Raw genomic sequence first — 15,716 nt, forward strand, 5'->3', positions numbered from 1 at the left:
CAGATTTATATACTGTAAAGTAATCTTGGTAAGATCAGAGCTTGTTTCCATAGAGCTAGTCTCGCTGCTCCTTTTATGCATATAGCTAACTATTACTGCTGAAGAGTGAAGACCTCATGCATACCTTTTCAATCTAGATAGCCCATGTGTGTTGCGAAACAAACAGAAAGAGGCATCAACATTGCCGCTATCAATCCATTTTTCTTGAATCTCACAACATGTACAAAGCACATATCACCATATATACATGGAACAGAAATACTCAGTGCCTATCACCATATGGGATCTGCTTCATCCCTATTGCCATAAATCTGCACAGTAAAACATATCAACTATTAAGAATGGCTAGTTGACCAAGGTAGAAAGGCATACAGCTACATAGGGGCTTCCGGGTCAGGAACTCCTGCCAGGCCCGAAAGAAAGGCAGCTCTGGACCCCAGCCGCTGGTCTGATTCTGGTGAACCAACCGGAGCCAACCTCCCAGCAACATGCGGAGCTACCGTCCCTGGAAAGAAGACTGAGAAGGGAAAGAAGGAGCCGGAGCAGAGCAGGGCACCACAGATGCTGCCTCAACCACGCAGGCACCACACCAGCAGGAGTTGCGATTTTTACTGACCTTTCATTGATGCGGTTGCGAATGAGGAGGGGAGAAGACGTGTGGGGCTGCAAGTGGGGAGTCCAGTATGGAGATCCAAAGGGGAGATTTGTAGTATAAAAAGTGTAGATGACTCATAAGTTACACCATCAGTTTCTTTCTCATTATTAACTTCACATTTAAGTTTCTGCATCTGTGGTGGTCTGGTGGAGGAGGGGAACAAAGGCGACCATCGGTGGGGAAGATGAATAGATCTTAGAGGAGAAGAAGATGAATAGGAACGTGGGAAAAATTTATTACACGGGGCAGCGGCATGGGGCAGCGGCGTAAGTAGGAAGGTTATGGGCTGGCACTTCCGTCCATTTGTTTCGAGCAGATAGTATAACGAAGGAAATTGAGTAGGGAGACGAAACAGAAAGTTGAACGCCCTGTACTAAATAGCGATGCCATGTCGAAAGCATTTTTACCTAGGGGCCTACTTGATGATGTGGATAGCTTGCATGTTAAAAGAAATAGGATAGTGGGATGAACTATTTAAACATTATAAATAAGAGTTGACATCTTCAAGCAAAAGTTGACCTAGACAACTTAATCATACATAACTCTAGTCTAATGCTCTATTCCAAATAATCGGCCTTTCTTTTTATACTTAGCACGTTGGCGTGACTTCTAGCCTTTTTAATAGACTACTAGTAGTATTTTACTGATTGTTAACTCTAGTCTAATGATCTAATTTTCACCTTATCAGCCGCTCCAACTTTTGAACAAACCATGTAGGCATATGTCTAATTACAACAACAACAAAGAAAAACCACGGCACACTGTTGTTTTTCTTTCTTCCAGTGGACCGGTGTAAATACAAGAAGGGTAACAGGATGCGGCAGGCTGGCAGCACATGCTGGTTGTTTCTTAAATTCGTTAGAGCATCTTCAACAGGTGCTGCAAAAGACGCGCCCGCGTGGTAAAATTTGGGTTTAGCGCGCGCCGGCTGGTTCCGCGCGTTCCAGTGGTGGCGGGAAGTTACCGCGCGTGGGAAGCGTTTGCGCGCGCGGGAGAAAGCGGCACGCGGCGCGGTAGATTTGGCGCGCCGCTTTACGCGCGCCTATAAAATGCCGCGCTCGCCACGCGCACAGACACAGCCACGCGCCCTCCCCTCGCAACCTCGCCGATTCGCCGCTTCCCCGCTTTCCGCGCCACCATGCCGCCGCGCTGCCGGGGTTCGTCGGGCTACCGCGGCATCCGCGAGCGCCCCAACGGCCGGTACTCCGCCGAGATCCGGTCCGGCGACGTCCGGCTCGGCCTCGGGTCGTTCCGGAGCGCGTACGAGGCGGCCCGCGCGTACGACGCGGCGGCGTGGTGGTTGGATAGGCCCCGGACGCAGATGAACTTCCGGGACGTCTTCACGCGCGAGCAGGCGCAGCGCGTCGTCCCTCCGCCGCGTCTCATCACCGACATGGACCGTGCCGACCACGCTCGGCGCTGCCGCCGCCTCCTCATCGCCGAGGAGGACGAGCGAGCCATGGCGGAGTGGCGCCGTCGCCACCCGGAGGACGTCGCCGACGAGCGTGCCTACTGGGCGGAGAGGACGGCAAGGCGCCGCGCGGAGCGGGCGGACCGGCGTCGGCGGAAGGCATTGGCGAATGCGCAGTGTGACATCGTTCAGCAGGTGGGAGGTCGATCTTCACGTCAAGCGATGAACGTTGGGACGACATTTGGCTCGATACCTCGGACAACACCGACGAGGATGATGATGGTGATGATGGTGGTAGCGATTTGGAGTAGTTTCTATCTAGTATGCCGTAGTAGTTTCTATCTAGTTGCACCGTAGTTCTATCTATCTATGTTTTCGAACTATCTATCGTTGCACCGATGTAAAATACCTTTGTATCTTTTTTTATCTATGCAATTTATCTTTATTTTTTATCTATGCAATTTATCTTTATTTTTATGCTTCCGAAAATGTTGTCGTGCGCGCTGCATTTTAGCGCGGCTGCTGGAGCCCGCGCTGCGCGCCGTGCCAAATCAGACGATGCGCACGCGGCAAATCTGTTTTTTGCGCGCGGCGCATCCGGCGCTTGTTGGAGATGCTCTTAGTCCCGGCAGTCTGGCCCTGTGGCCTAGATGATGGCGCAATATACCACATTTGATCTTTGAGGAATTGGCAGATTATGCTGCCCATATATTAAGAACGAGGGAAGAAAGTGTTACAAAGGTTGCATTACAGACCAGGTTTTAGGGTGACCTCCGCCATAAAAAGGAAAATTCACATAAATCTGGTTCCGGTTCTGGTCTGTTCTCAACATCCGAGAGCCAATGAGTAGAGAGGGCAGACAAGCTCTGGTCTGCCAAGGTTGAGACCACATTTGATCCGAAAACCTATACGTTGTACGTGGCATCGTTTTCTACATCTCGCATGTAAGCAATGTCAATGGCACGAGCGTCGTCGTTGGCATCGTTAATCATTTCAGCCAGCGTTCCTATGTGGCCCAACTGTGATAGCAGGGGACACTTTGTTTCCAGTTACATCAATTGTGGAAATGAAATCTTCAGGGTGCGACAGGGTCGATGCTGACTACCAGGAGTCACCAAGCTGAAGTCTGTCGATGATGATGCCATTCTCTTTATTTCTGTGGGCCGTTCACTGGCATTTGGAAAACACTCCTATCTTCACACTGATGGATATGTAGTGTCTTGTAAGTTGTAATACGGACGATTTTTTTGCTTCTAGTTTTCTGTAATGATACATGACGGTTTTCAGTAATGAAAATCAGGGGCCAGGCCTTGGGCGAAAAGAGAAGGCTACAACAACCGTGGCCTGACGAGTGGTTGTGGCTCGCTGCCTTGCTACGTCGTGCTTGCACTTCTGGAGGCACCATCTGAGTCGCCGCTCTGACAACGTCCACCGCCAGGTGGTGCTCGATGTCGCATACTGAGATCATGCTGATGGTGCCGCCTGGGATGTTGTGCGCTGGGCATGGGAGGCTTCTTGTGAGTATTCAGTGTGTTCGTCATACACTTCACGCTTTGTTGGCCGTCAGCACGACGTCGTAGCAATAGTGGTCTAGGTCTCTCTTGTGCGCCATCGTGGAACTATGTCCTATACAATGCAACACCTAGATTTTCTTCTAGGTGTTTTTTTCGTTTCAAAAAAACACCTAGAAGAAAATTTGGTGAACTCAGAATGAAATGGAAGTAATGAACACGTGGTTGCGTGACGTGAGGGAGGTGCGTACGTACACCAGGCGATCATGAATAAAAAACCGTTTCCGGCTGAGCCATTATACCCGTTCAAGCTCAGAGACCAAAGGCTAGAAGGAAAAATCGACATGGTAATGACATGGCACGTTTACCTGACAGCCGGAGACCCACATGGTAAATCCCTAATTAAGGTAAAAACTGGCAAGCCTAGCGCTAAATGGAGGTAAAAACATGCAAAACTCTCACTAAATGGGATAATACCAGATGAGATTTTGTTAAATGACACAAAAATATCAAACTAAAAGGTAAACATTGGAATTCACTCATAAGCCGTCCTACCTCGATGACCCATGCCACCCACGGGTGATTCTCTATCACATGAAGTGTACAAAAGATTGGATAGTAGAATAGAGAGACGGATTTGCTGCTTTATTAAAATGATAAAGCGCTTATTCTTCCTCTTGTAAAGCGAGAGAAATGCACAACTAAGTCTTAACTCATTGTCACGACACTGTAAAGTTGGCTAGGGTGGTAGAGACCGAAAGCGAAGGAAGCGTTTTCAATAGTTGGAGACCATTCACACGTTGCCTTTTCTTCGTGTGATACTGTACGAGGAAAACTTGTTGAAGGTGGCGTGTTAAAGGTGGCGTGTCAAGATCCTAGTAAGGCTATCCCAGGTGGCAGACATGTGGCCGGGCTAGTCCCAAGGATTTAATTTCATATTTATCAAAAACCCGGGCAAGTTCTCGACTTTAACACACCACCATGATAAAAGTTGTTCGCACTCATACACTCGGAAGGCCGCAACCTCCCGTCAAACCACCGGAAATACAAAGCCTCACCAGCCTACGATAGATCACCATTACAAATCAGCCAACCCTTGCTTGCTTGTTGTAGCACAGCAGCACAGGCGAGCGAAGGAGCACGTGATACATTTGGCGGAGATCAATGTCAACCGAAGTGCTCGTCTGCGCCCCCAAAAGCTTTGTGTAAAACCGAGCATGGAAAACTTGTTTTGCATCGTGGGACTAATTTGGCACCACGAGCCAGTTTGGTTGATGTCCTGGGGTTCATGCCTGATAGAAATTCATGTCTGGTGGTAGCCTGGAAAGGAGAGGAATTTTGCCTGGCCAGGCATGGTTTTGCACATGTTGTTTGGTTGATGTCCTAGCCTGGGGCAAACATTACAGATATTGGAAAAATAGATTGGCAGATCGATTTGACAGGAAGTACTGCAGAGATGTGCTAAATAGTCGAAGATCATGGCTGCCTGGAAGCCAGGCTTCCCATTCCATCGGCCTGACCTAGGCTAATATGCATGCATGTGAGCTACCCAGGCTAATGACGTTGCATGTGAGGTCCAGGCCAGGGAGGCATATGAGATTCTAGGCCTCCAACCAAACAACACGCATGCACATTCCAGGGAGATCTCAGGCCAGGCATATATGAGATTCTAGGCCTCCAACCAAACAACACGCAGGCACATTCCAGGGAGATCTCGGGCCAGGCATATATGCTCCGGGACATCAACCAAACTGGCCCCACATCAACCTTGACAAACTTTATGTTGTTCTTTCTCAATCTAGTGGATTCCCTTGCATGATAAAATCGAGAGTGCCTTCGTCCCCATTACTCTCCAATTGATTTTTCTTCATATTGGTTGTTTCCAACTAATTTTTTTGCTCTTCACATTGCTTTGTAATGTTCTTGTTTTTTCCAGAAAAACAAGATTTTAGTTTTAAGATTGTAATGGTCGGAGTAGACTTGTACTAGCTTCCCCGTAGAATAAGGTTTCTTACGAGGTTTTTTCCTACGTCTTGATTCATGTCTCAGAAGAGTATGACAATATGGTTTTTGTTGATCTCCTGAACCCCATATGCTTATCATACAGTTGTGGGCACGTTGTTGCTATTTAGTACCCCTTCTTGGTCGATAGCGGCGGCAACGGATCATCTACCCAATCATACTGCTCAAGTGCAACATTGGCACACCGGTGCTGCAGCTACCCTTCGATGACCATGGGACTACACAAACCACCTCTAGCGACACAAACGACGACCAACCCTTGAGTTTCATCTCAATCGAAATATTTCCGGCACATTGTCTTCAAGCCCAAAACTTTAGAAGGCCATCCTATCCGCTTCCTCTGGTGGAAAAATCCAGCATGGGCTGGATCATGTGAAAATTTGAGACGGTAGCAAAAGAAATGGCTAAAATGGGCCAAAATAATAGAAATTATGTGGGTATTGTAACATATGTGTGAAATGATGTACTATGCGCTTTGGTTTGCTCCAACATCTCAATACAACACTTTAGTTTTTCTCGGGGGCTTCATTTTCTACCTGTTCCATGAACCCAAAAAACTTCCATCCTAGATTATATAGAGGGAGCAAGCTTAAGCTGAAAGAAGTTAAAATTCCTATGCACAATGTGTGTTACCTGGTCACACTTCTACTTGTTGGCTTCATCCTACCACCATGATTTAACTGGCGATAAATCTTGATCATACTAAATGTGTGTATTGGTTAATGGTGTTACTCAGCTACACACCCATGCACGAAGCATGTCATACATTAGGATGTGTAATAGAACATGTTTATTTTTTTATCAACAAGACAACCCGAGTAGCAAATATCCGAAATAATAATAATTCTACCTTTTTTGTGTACAAGTTAGGAGAAAAAACTTCATTATATCTGGCCGCCTAGTATATCTCCCTCTTGTAAAGTGGGGGAAATGGAAACAAAGAAATGATGTGCTCTCGGTTCTTAGGCATCTCCAAGGCTCTATCTCAAACTTACACTTTCAAATGTTCGCAAACACGTTCAGGCAGACGCCAGCCATCCAAGGCTATCCCCAAAAATCTCATACTTTTCTGCCTTTCCTCCTTTTTTTTCACAAAGTCCAATTGTAACACCCTCGATGCGACTATAGCTCCCACGTGTCGAGGCACGACTTAGAGACATAATCGCATTGAAGGCATATGTCGCAAGTAAGGTGATCTTTACAACATCCCATGTAATATAATAATAAAGGGGAGATAACATAGTTGGCTTACACTCGCCACGTCAATCAAGGTACATAAATAACATTACATCATTCAAAACACTCATGGCCCGACTACGGCGCCAAAATAAAAGATAACCCAACATGCGACATGGTCCCGATCACCCCCAACTGGGCACCACTACTAATCGACTGGAATGAAAAATCACAAAGGACAAGATCTTCATCGAGCTCCTCCTGAGCTTGGTTGCGTCATCTGCACGGACTCATCGGCACCTGCAAGCTGGATTTGGAAGTATCTGTGAGTCACGGGGACTCAGCAATCTCGCACCCTCGCGATCAAGACTATTTAAGCTTATGGGTAAGGTAAAGGTAAGAGGTGGAGCTGCAGCAAGCGACTAGCATGTATGGTGGCTAACATACGCAAATGAGAGCGAGAAGAGAAGGCAAAGCACGGTCGATAAAAGTATGATCAAGAAGTGATCCTAAAACAACCTACGTCAAGCATAACTCCAACACCGTGTTCACTTCCCGGACTCCGCCGGAAAGAGACCATCACGGCAACACACGCGGTTGATGCATTTTAATTAAGGTCAACTTCAGGTTTTCTACAACCGGACGTTAACAAATTCCCATCTGCCCATAACCGCGGGCACGGCTTTCGAAAGTTCAAATCCCTGCAGGGGTGTCCCAACTTAGCCCATGACAAACTCTCACGGTCAACGAAGGAATAGACCTCCTCTCGAGACATTCCGATCAGACTCGGTATCCCGGTTCTACAAGACATCCTCGACAATGGTAAAACAAGTCCAGCAAGACCACCCGCCGTGCCGACAAATCCCGATAGGAGCTGCACATATCTCGTTCTCAGGGCACACCGGATAAACTAAGCGTACAGGAGCCGACGTAACCCAAGTTGCCAAGGGATGGCCCTGCACGGTGCTCTGGATTGGACCAACACTCAGAGGAGCACTGGTCCGGGGGTTTAAATAAAGATGACCCTTGAGTCTGCAGAACCCAAGGGAAAGAAAAGGCTAGGTGGCAAACGGTAAAACCAATGTTGGGCCTTGCTGGAAGAGTTTTATTCAAGGCGAACTGTCAAGGGGTTCCCATTAGAACCCAACCGCGTAAGGAACGCAAAATCCGGGAACATAACACCGATATGACGGAAACTAGGGCGGCAAGAGTGGAACAAAACACCAGGCATAAGGCTGAGCCTTCCACCCTTTACCAAGTATATAGGTGCATTAATTAAATAAGAGACATTGTGATATCCCAACAAAATATCCATGTTCCAACATGGAACAAGTTCCAATCTTCACCTACAACTAATAACGCTATAAGAGGGGCTGAGCAAAGCGGTAACATAGCCAAACAACGGTTTCCTAGGACAAGGTGGGTTAGAGGCTTGGTTCAACAATATGGGAGGCATGATAATCAAGTGGTAGGTATCGCAGCATAGGCATAGCAAAAGAGCGAGCAACTAGCAAGCAAAGATAGAAGTGATTTCGAGGGTATGGTCATCTTGCCTGCAAAGTTGTCAGAGTTGACTGGATCCTCGAAAGCAAACTCAACGGGCTCCTCGTTAGCGAACTCGTCTCCCGGCTCTACCCAAACAAGACAAAAAAAGCAATAAGGACACAATCAACCACGTGCAAGGATCAAACAATATGATGCAAAGATGATATGCTATGCGGGATGCATATGCAAGATGTGACAAGGAAAGCATGACCCTGGCCTCAACTTGAGAATCCAAGTGTGCCACTGGAAAGATGAGATAAAATCGCTTGAAAACGATATAAAGAACGCCGGAATCGGAGTTACAGTTTGGAAATGGCAAGCAAAACAAATATGACACCGGTCTGCGATTTACAGCAAGTAGCCACCTAAATGCAATGAGATGAACATGCTACAGCACCCAAACATGACAACAAAACACATGGCAGGGATGCATTCAAGATACTTAACAAAAGTCTAGCACTGAGCTACGGCCAATTCATCCATTAACAGGTTCAAACAAGCATGGAAAAAATGCATATGGTAAACAGATCTCAGACTTAGTGAAATTAACACTTGTCTGGAATTTCAGATCAGGTAGCCCTCTTCGGAGCAACAAAACTACATGCTATAGGACCTGAACATGGCAAAGTAAAGCATGGCATGGAGCTACTCAAAGAGCTTAACAAAAGTCCCTTAATGACCTTGAGCCAAAAGGGATCAGAAAATACAATTGCAAGCATGTGAACATGACAAAAACAGAAGCAGATCACAGACTTAGAGAAAACTGAAGCATGCTGAAAACAGATAACAAGTAGGCATGTTTACGAGCTCGATGCACTCACTACGGAGCAAGTCATGACAAACTAAGCATACACCCATCAAGAATACACAAAATTCAAGCTAGACATGGTAAGAACAATAGCATAGCATGCACGGGTCAACTACAACATCATCGGCAAAATTGCAAACAAGTTGATAATCTGCCCAGATTCACAAAGTAGCAAAAGTAGAGCTCGATTGACTCAAGCTAGGGTGCTCCATAATTGCAAACAAAGACATGGATGGATAGAGCACTACAAGATTAACAAAATATCCTTACTGATCATCCTCAAAAGAGGCACGGATCACTAGGAAACAATAAGAACATATGGCCATATGAAATAAACAGATCAAGGACTTAGTGAAATTACTAAGTCCCTGAAATCAGCACTAACAAGTGCACCACTTTGCAAGCTTGTGCTAGTCACAACACACATCATAAAAATACATGGGTTGCACCTCTGGAAAGATGGCAAAACTCTTAACAAAACATATGTAGAGCTCATGGGCATATCATGCACACAATAATCATGGCAAAAATGACAAATATGCAAATGGAGTAGCAGATCTGACAATTATCTCAAGTAGCCCTCTTCTAACAGCATTTCGGGCATCAAGATGAACTCAAATGAAAATGATGCAATGGAGTTAAATGATGTACTCTCTGAGATGAACATTTTGATATGCTATAAGCCCAAATCGGAGCTACGGATGCAAAGTTACGGCAGGTCAAAGTATGCAACATGAATCTGAGAGAGGGGGAGAAAGTCAACCCTCGGGTTAGGGTTTCAGATCGGATCTGGATCGGGGCACGCGGATCGAGGTTCGTCGCCGGGGATCGCCGGAGTTCGTCGCGGCTCGCCGGAGGAAGAGGACGGCGGGGCTTCGGGCGCCGGTGACCGGGGCGACGAGGGGCGGAGGCGACGGCGGTGGTTGCCGGCCAGGGCGGCAGGGCGTCGGGCGGCGGGGCCGGTGCGGCGGCGGGGCGAGGTGGTGGCCGACGCGGCGGACCGGGTCGCCGGCCTCGGGGAAGGAGGCAGCGGGAGGCGAGGCGCCTCGGCGGCGGAGGAACGGGCCGCGGGGGCCCGGATCGGGCTCCGCGGGCCTCGGCGCGGGGACGGCCGGCGGCGGCCACGTGGCGCGACGGGAGAGGACGAGGGGTCGGCGGCGGACGTGTCCGGCCCGGACGGACAATGTCCGGCGCGGCGCGAGGGGTGGATCTAGGGTTTTTCGGGAGGAAGGAGAAGGAGATTTTTGGGGGTTCTTTAAATAGGCATAGAGGAAGCTAGGAGAGTGCAAATGAGGTGCGGTTTTCGGCCACGCGATCATGATCGAACGCTCTAGATGATGGAGCAGGTTAAGTGGGTTTTTGGGCCAACTTGGAGAGGTGTTGGGCTGCAACACACACGAGGCCTTTTCGGTCCCTCGGTTAACCGTTGGAGTATCAAACGAAGTCCAAATGATACGAAACTTGACAGGCGGTCTACCGGTAGTAAACCAAGGACGCATGACAAGTCTCGGTCCAATCCGGAAATGTTTAATCCCCACACATGAAAGAAAGGTAGAAATGACCACCGGAGGAGAACGGAGCGCCGGAATGTAAAGCGGGCAATGGGAAAAATGCTCGGATGCATGAGACGAACATGTATGCAAATGAAATGCACATGATGACATGATATGCAATGCATGACACGCAAGCAATGACAAGACAACAACAACGAATAGCTGGAGGACACCTGGCACATCGGTCTCGGGGCATTACAACACTCCACCACTACGAGAGGATCTCGTCCCGAGATCTAGAATGGCACCGGAGGGAAAACTGAAGAGAAAGAGAAGAGGTAAAACTAAGTTGATTCTTTGACAAACGAGTGAAACCAAAGAACCCTGCGAGGTTAAGCCATTTTGAGTAAAGGAAACAACGGAGATGATCAAAGCTGAAAACACTCCGTCAGGAAAGAGGAACAAGGAAGAACAAATTCGGACAGCACTCCGGTTTAGAAGGGATGCAAGACTTGATAAGGCGAAAGGAACTTGAGCAAAAGGGCACAACACTCCGGTTAAATGGACAATCATGAAAAGAACATAATTTTTGATGAAGCGAGATGATGGTTGAAGAAAGCAACATCACAATGGCTCCGGAACAAAAGAATAGAAGATAGATAATTGAAATAGGAGAAATGAGGAGAAAATGCCAACTTCTGCCAAAAGAGCTTGAGAAGGCATCCTTAGGAGAAGGGTCGAACGGAGTTGTTGGAAAAAAAACAACAACGTAAAGGATAAACTTGATATGGACTTATAGAAGACATCTCAAAATAATGAGGTGACAACTTGCCACTCACGGAAAAGATTTGGATTGGTATGAACAAGGAGACAAGAAATTTATCTCACCGGGAGGATAAATGAAGAACTTGGGTCAATTATAAGCACCATAATAGCAACAATCCTTAGGGAAAGTTTTAGGTGAAATATAACCCAAGATAACTCCAACAACGAGATTGATGGATTTAAAATACCTCATTCTTAACAACATGTGAATCATGAAACATGAACTCAAATTATCAAGAATGACATAATACCACCTCCAATGATACGGTAGAAAGAATTGCACTCCGGATAGCAAGATGATGAAAGCTTGAGTTTCTTAAAAAAGAATATCAATGAACACTTCAAGAAGGAATTAATTCCTTGATGAAACAGCATGTCGAGCCTCCATGAAGAACTCTGGCAACAAAATAAATGATCAAACGGAAGGAAAGAGAGGTCGAAAAAACACAAGGTGAAACCTTGTAATGATTTAGATGGATCTCCGTGGTGAAATAGTTGAAAAAAAGGTTGGAACTCCGGGAAAAAAGAAGATGAACAATTGAGATCAAGAATTTGATGAGCCTCCGGGATAAGGAATTGAGTTCACTCAATGAAACAAGAATAAGAATTACATTATGCTTATCCTTCACCAATTTAAATTGATGACAAACAATGGATTTGTCACACTACTTATTCTCGTAGAAAGGATTAAGAGAGATATAGCGCAAACTTGAGAAGGTATTGAACGAACCACCGGAAGGGTTGAAACAACGAATAAATTGATATGGTGACAATGGAATAGAACTCTTGAACGGACCACCGTAAGAATTGAAAATGATCGAAGTAGGGGTGAATCACCGGTAAGAATTAGCAAATGAACGAAGGTGCTTGAGAGAATTTAGATAAAAGAGAACGAAGAGATCACGAACTGATTAGAGAATATTGAATGATGCACCGGTAAGATTGGAGAATGATAACTGAAGGCTGAGAATGAATAAACCTGAATTATTGGACTCCGGATAATCAAACTAAGAAGACTCTTGAATTGCTCCGTATAGGTGAAAAGAATTTGAAAGATCTTGGAGAAAAAACATAAGACTGAAGAAAATTCATTATTACGTCAAACTTTGACAAGAATTTAGGATAGGTCCAGGAAAATAAGAAGAGTCAGGTAAGATCCTGGGAAAAGACCTATGGGTTAGGGCCCACTCAAAAGATACACTGTTGAAATGATTGCTTGAAAAGAGAGATTCCACTGGTTGAATTAAAAGACTTGAATGAGATAACATCCTCGAAAGAACTTGAACGAATGTAGAGTGGAAAACACGAATCTTCGAGATATCTTGAGCACTCCGGGACAATAGAATAGCGAGAAGTGAATGATTAAGAATTGCACCGGCATGAGAAAACCTTGAAATGAGGAAAGGGATATGATCCACAAAGTTTGAGTTGAATCCACCTGAGAAGAAAACGAGTGACGAACTTGAAACTCCGTTAGCATCTTCATGACAATCATCGGATACGAACATGAAGGAAAAGAATGGAGAGACTTCCATCGATAAAATGAATAGTGAAAAAGAAATCTGAGTCCTTGAAGAAAAAGGGTGGGTGGGCGGGGAAAAAACAAAGGAAACTTGGAGACGAAAGAAACAAACACCATTGAGAAGAACTGAAATTGAATCTTGCGGGTGTTGAAATGATCGGATCCACTTGAAGAGAAGCACACCCGTGAAAAGGATTGACATGACAAACTCGATGATCGAGAAGGATTAGTATTCACATAGGAATATGAGAACACCGTTTGGGGAAGGTATGGAATCAACATTTGACTTCGAAGCAATTCGAATACCACAACTCGAAACAAAACAAGGATTGGCTTGCGGAATAAGCCGGAACAAACATATGATAGAGATTTCGTCCGAAGTTTTCGTGGTGGGGCCTACACGGGCTCGATCGTACAGCACCATCATGTACAAGGCAGTGCACATGACATACGAAGCGTCCCCGAGTCGGCATAGCCAAGGACTCTTTAAGACACAACGAGACCACTGTAAAACCAACCGTGAATAGGCGGACCACTAGGCGTCGAACCCCAATTTCATATCATACATCTGTCAGAAAGATATCCTAAGAGCTACTAGAATTCCCACTTATAAACTCCCGAAATTCTCCCAGTTATGCAATCAAGTGTTGGGGATACAGGGGAAGCATAATATCTCACCCAAAACTAGCAAATCCTACATCCAGCTGTATCCATCCTTCAACACATAACCAAGAAACCTTCGGAAATCATCTACCTCAACCTTCGAAAAGCATCCGTTATACGAGTTATGGCAATACTCCCGAACTCCCGCCCTAGTACTGGGTGGCGTTGAGGTTATCTCACCAACGAACTGTATAAAAGAGATTTTCGATGTCGGCGTACTAAACTCAGGTATTCCAGAACTGCAACGATAAAATTATGACGACAACACCTCGGAGCTCAACTCGCCGGTACACTTCCACAAAACCCCTGACAGGAGGCACCAAGACAATGTTCTCGTCATAAAACCATCAGAACGATTCCAAGATACCCGTGTGATCCTAAATTTTTTTTAGTGAAATTTGAGAAGAGAAGAGTCAAAACTCTACGTCAGGATGCCTTACCAGAGCGATGAGGAGACTGGGGAGTAAAAAGAATTCCTAAACTCTCCGATATATAATTCCTAAATGACTCAAAACATTTTTCTAGACACAACTCGGCTGCTAAAACGATCAAGCAATGGGGCTCCTAAGGTCGGGGAAGGCTCTGATTACCAACTTGTAACACCCTCGATGCGACTATAGCTCCCACGTGTCGAGGCACGACTTAGAGACATAATCGCATTGAAGGCATATGTCGCAAGTAAGGTAATCTTTACAACATCCCATGTAATATAATAATAAAGGGGAGATAACATAGTTGGCTTACACTCACCACGTCAATCAAGGTACATAAATAACATTACATCATTCAAAACACTCATGGCCCGACTACGGCGCCAAAATAAAAGATAACCCAACATGCGACATGGTCCCGATCACCCCCAACTGGGCACCACTACTGATCGACTGGAATGAAAAATCACAAAGGACAAGATCTTCATCGAGCTCCTCCTGAGCTTGGTTGCGTCATCTGCACGGACTCATCGGCACCTGCAAGCTGGATTTGGAAGTATCTGTGAGTCACGGGGACTCAGCAATCTCGCACCCTCGCGATCAAGACTATTTAAGCTTATGGGTAAGGTAAAGGTAAGAGGTGGAGCTGCAACAAGCGACTAGCATATATGGTGGCTAACATACGCAAATGAGAGCGAGAAGAGAAGGCAAAGCACGGTCGATAAAAGTATGATCAAGAAGTGATCCTAAAACAACCTACGTCAAGCATAACTCCAACACCGTGTTCACTTCCCGGACTCCGCCGGAAAGAGACCATCACGGCAACACACGCGGTTGATGCATTTTAATTAAGGTCAACTTCAGGTTTTCTACAACCGGACGTTAACAAATTCCCATCTGCCCATAACCGCGGGCACGACTTTCGAAAGTTCAAATCCCTGCAGGGGTGTCCCAACTTAGCCCATGACAAACTCTCATGGTCAACGAAGGAATAGACCTCCTCTCGAGACATTCCGATCAGACTCGGTATCCCGGTTCTACAAGACATCCTCGACAATGGTAAAACAAGTCCAGCAAGACCACCTGCTGTGCCGACAAATCCTGATAGGAGCTGCACATATCTCGTTCTCAGGGCACACCGGATAAGCTAAGCATACAGGAGTCGACGTAACCCAAGTTGCCAAGGGATGGCCTTGCACGGTGCTCTGGGTTGGACCAACACTCAGAGGAGCACTGGCCCGGGGGTTTAAATAAAGATGACCCTTGAGTCTGCAGAACCCAGGGGAAAGAAAAGGCTAGGTGGAAAACGGTAAAACCAATGTTTGGCCTTGCTGGAAGAGTTTTATTCAAGGCGAACTGTCAAGGGGTTCCCATTATAACCCAACCGCGTAAGGAACGCAAAATCCGGGAACATAACACCGATATGACGGAAACTAGGGCGGCAAGAGTGGAACAAAACACCAGGCATAAGGCTGAGCCTTCCACCCTTTACCAAGTATATAGGTGCATTAATTAAATAAGAGATATTGTGATATCCCAACAAAATATCCATGTTCCAACATGGAACAAGCTCCAATCTTCACCTGCAACTAATAACGCTATAAGAGGAGCTGAGCAAAGCGGTAACATAGCCAAACAACGGTTTGCTAGGACA

The 15,716-nt window shown here is 46.1% G+C and overlaps 1 pseudogene; it reads left to right on the forward strand.

Annotated features, from left to right (window-relative positions):
- The first annotated feature begins 1,793 nt into the window (after positions 1-1,793).
- On the forward strand, positions 1,794-2,377 carry LOC125547124 (uncharacterized; annotated as a pseudogene).
- Positions 2,378-15,716: the final 13,339 nt, after the last annotated feature.

The sequence above is a fragment of the Triticum urartu genome, chromosome 2A, assembly GCF_056163025.1.
Source record: "Triticum urartu cultivar PI428250 chromosome 2A, HENAU_Tu73, whole genome shotgun sequence".
Taxonomy (NCBI): Eukaryota; Viridiplantae; Streptophyta; class Magnoliopsida; order Poales; family Poaceae; genus Triticum; species Triticum urartu.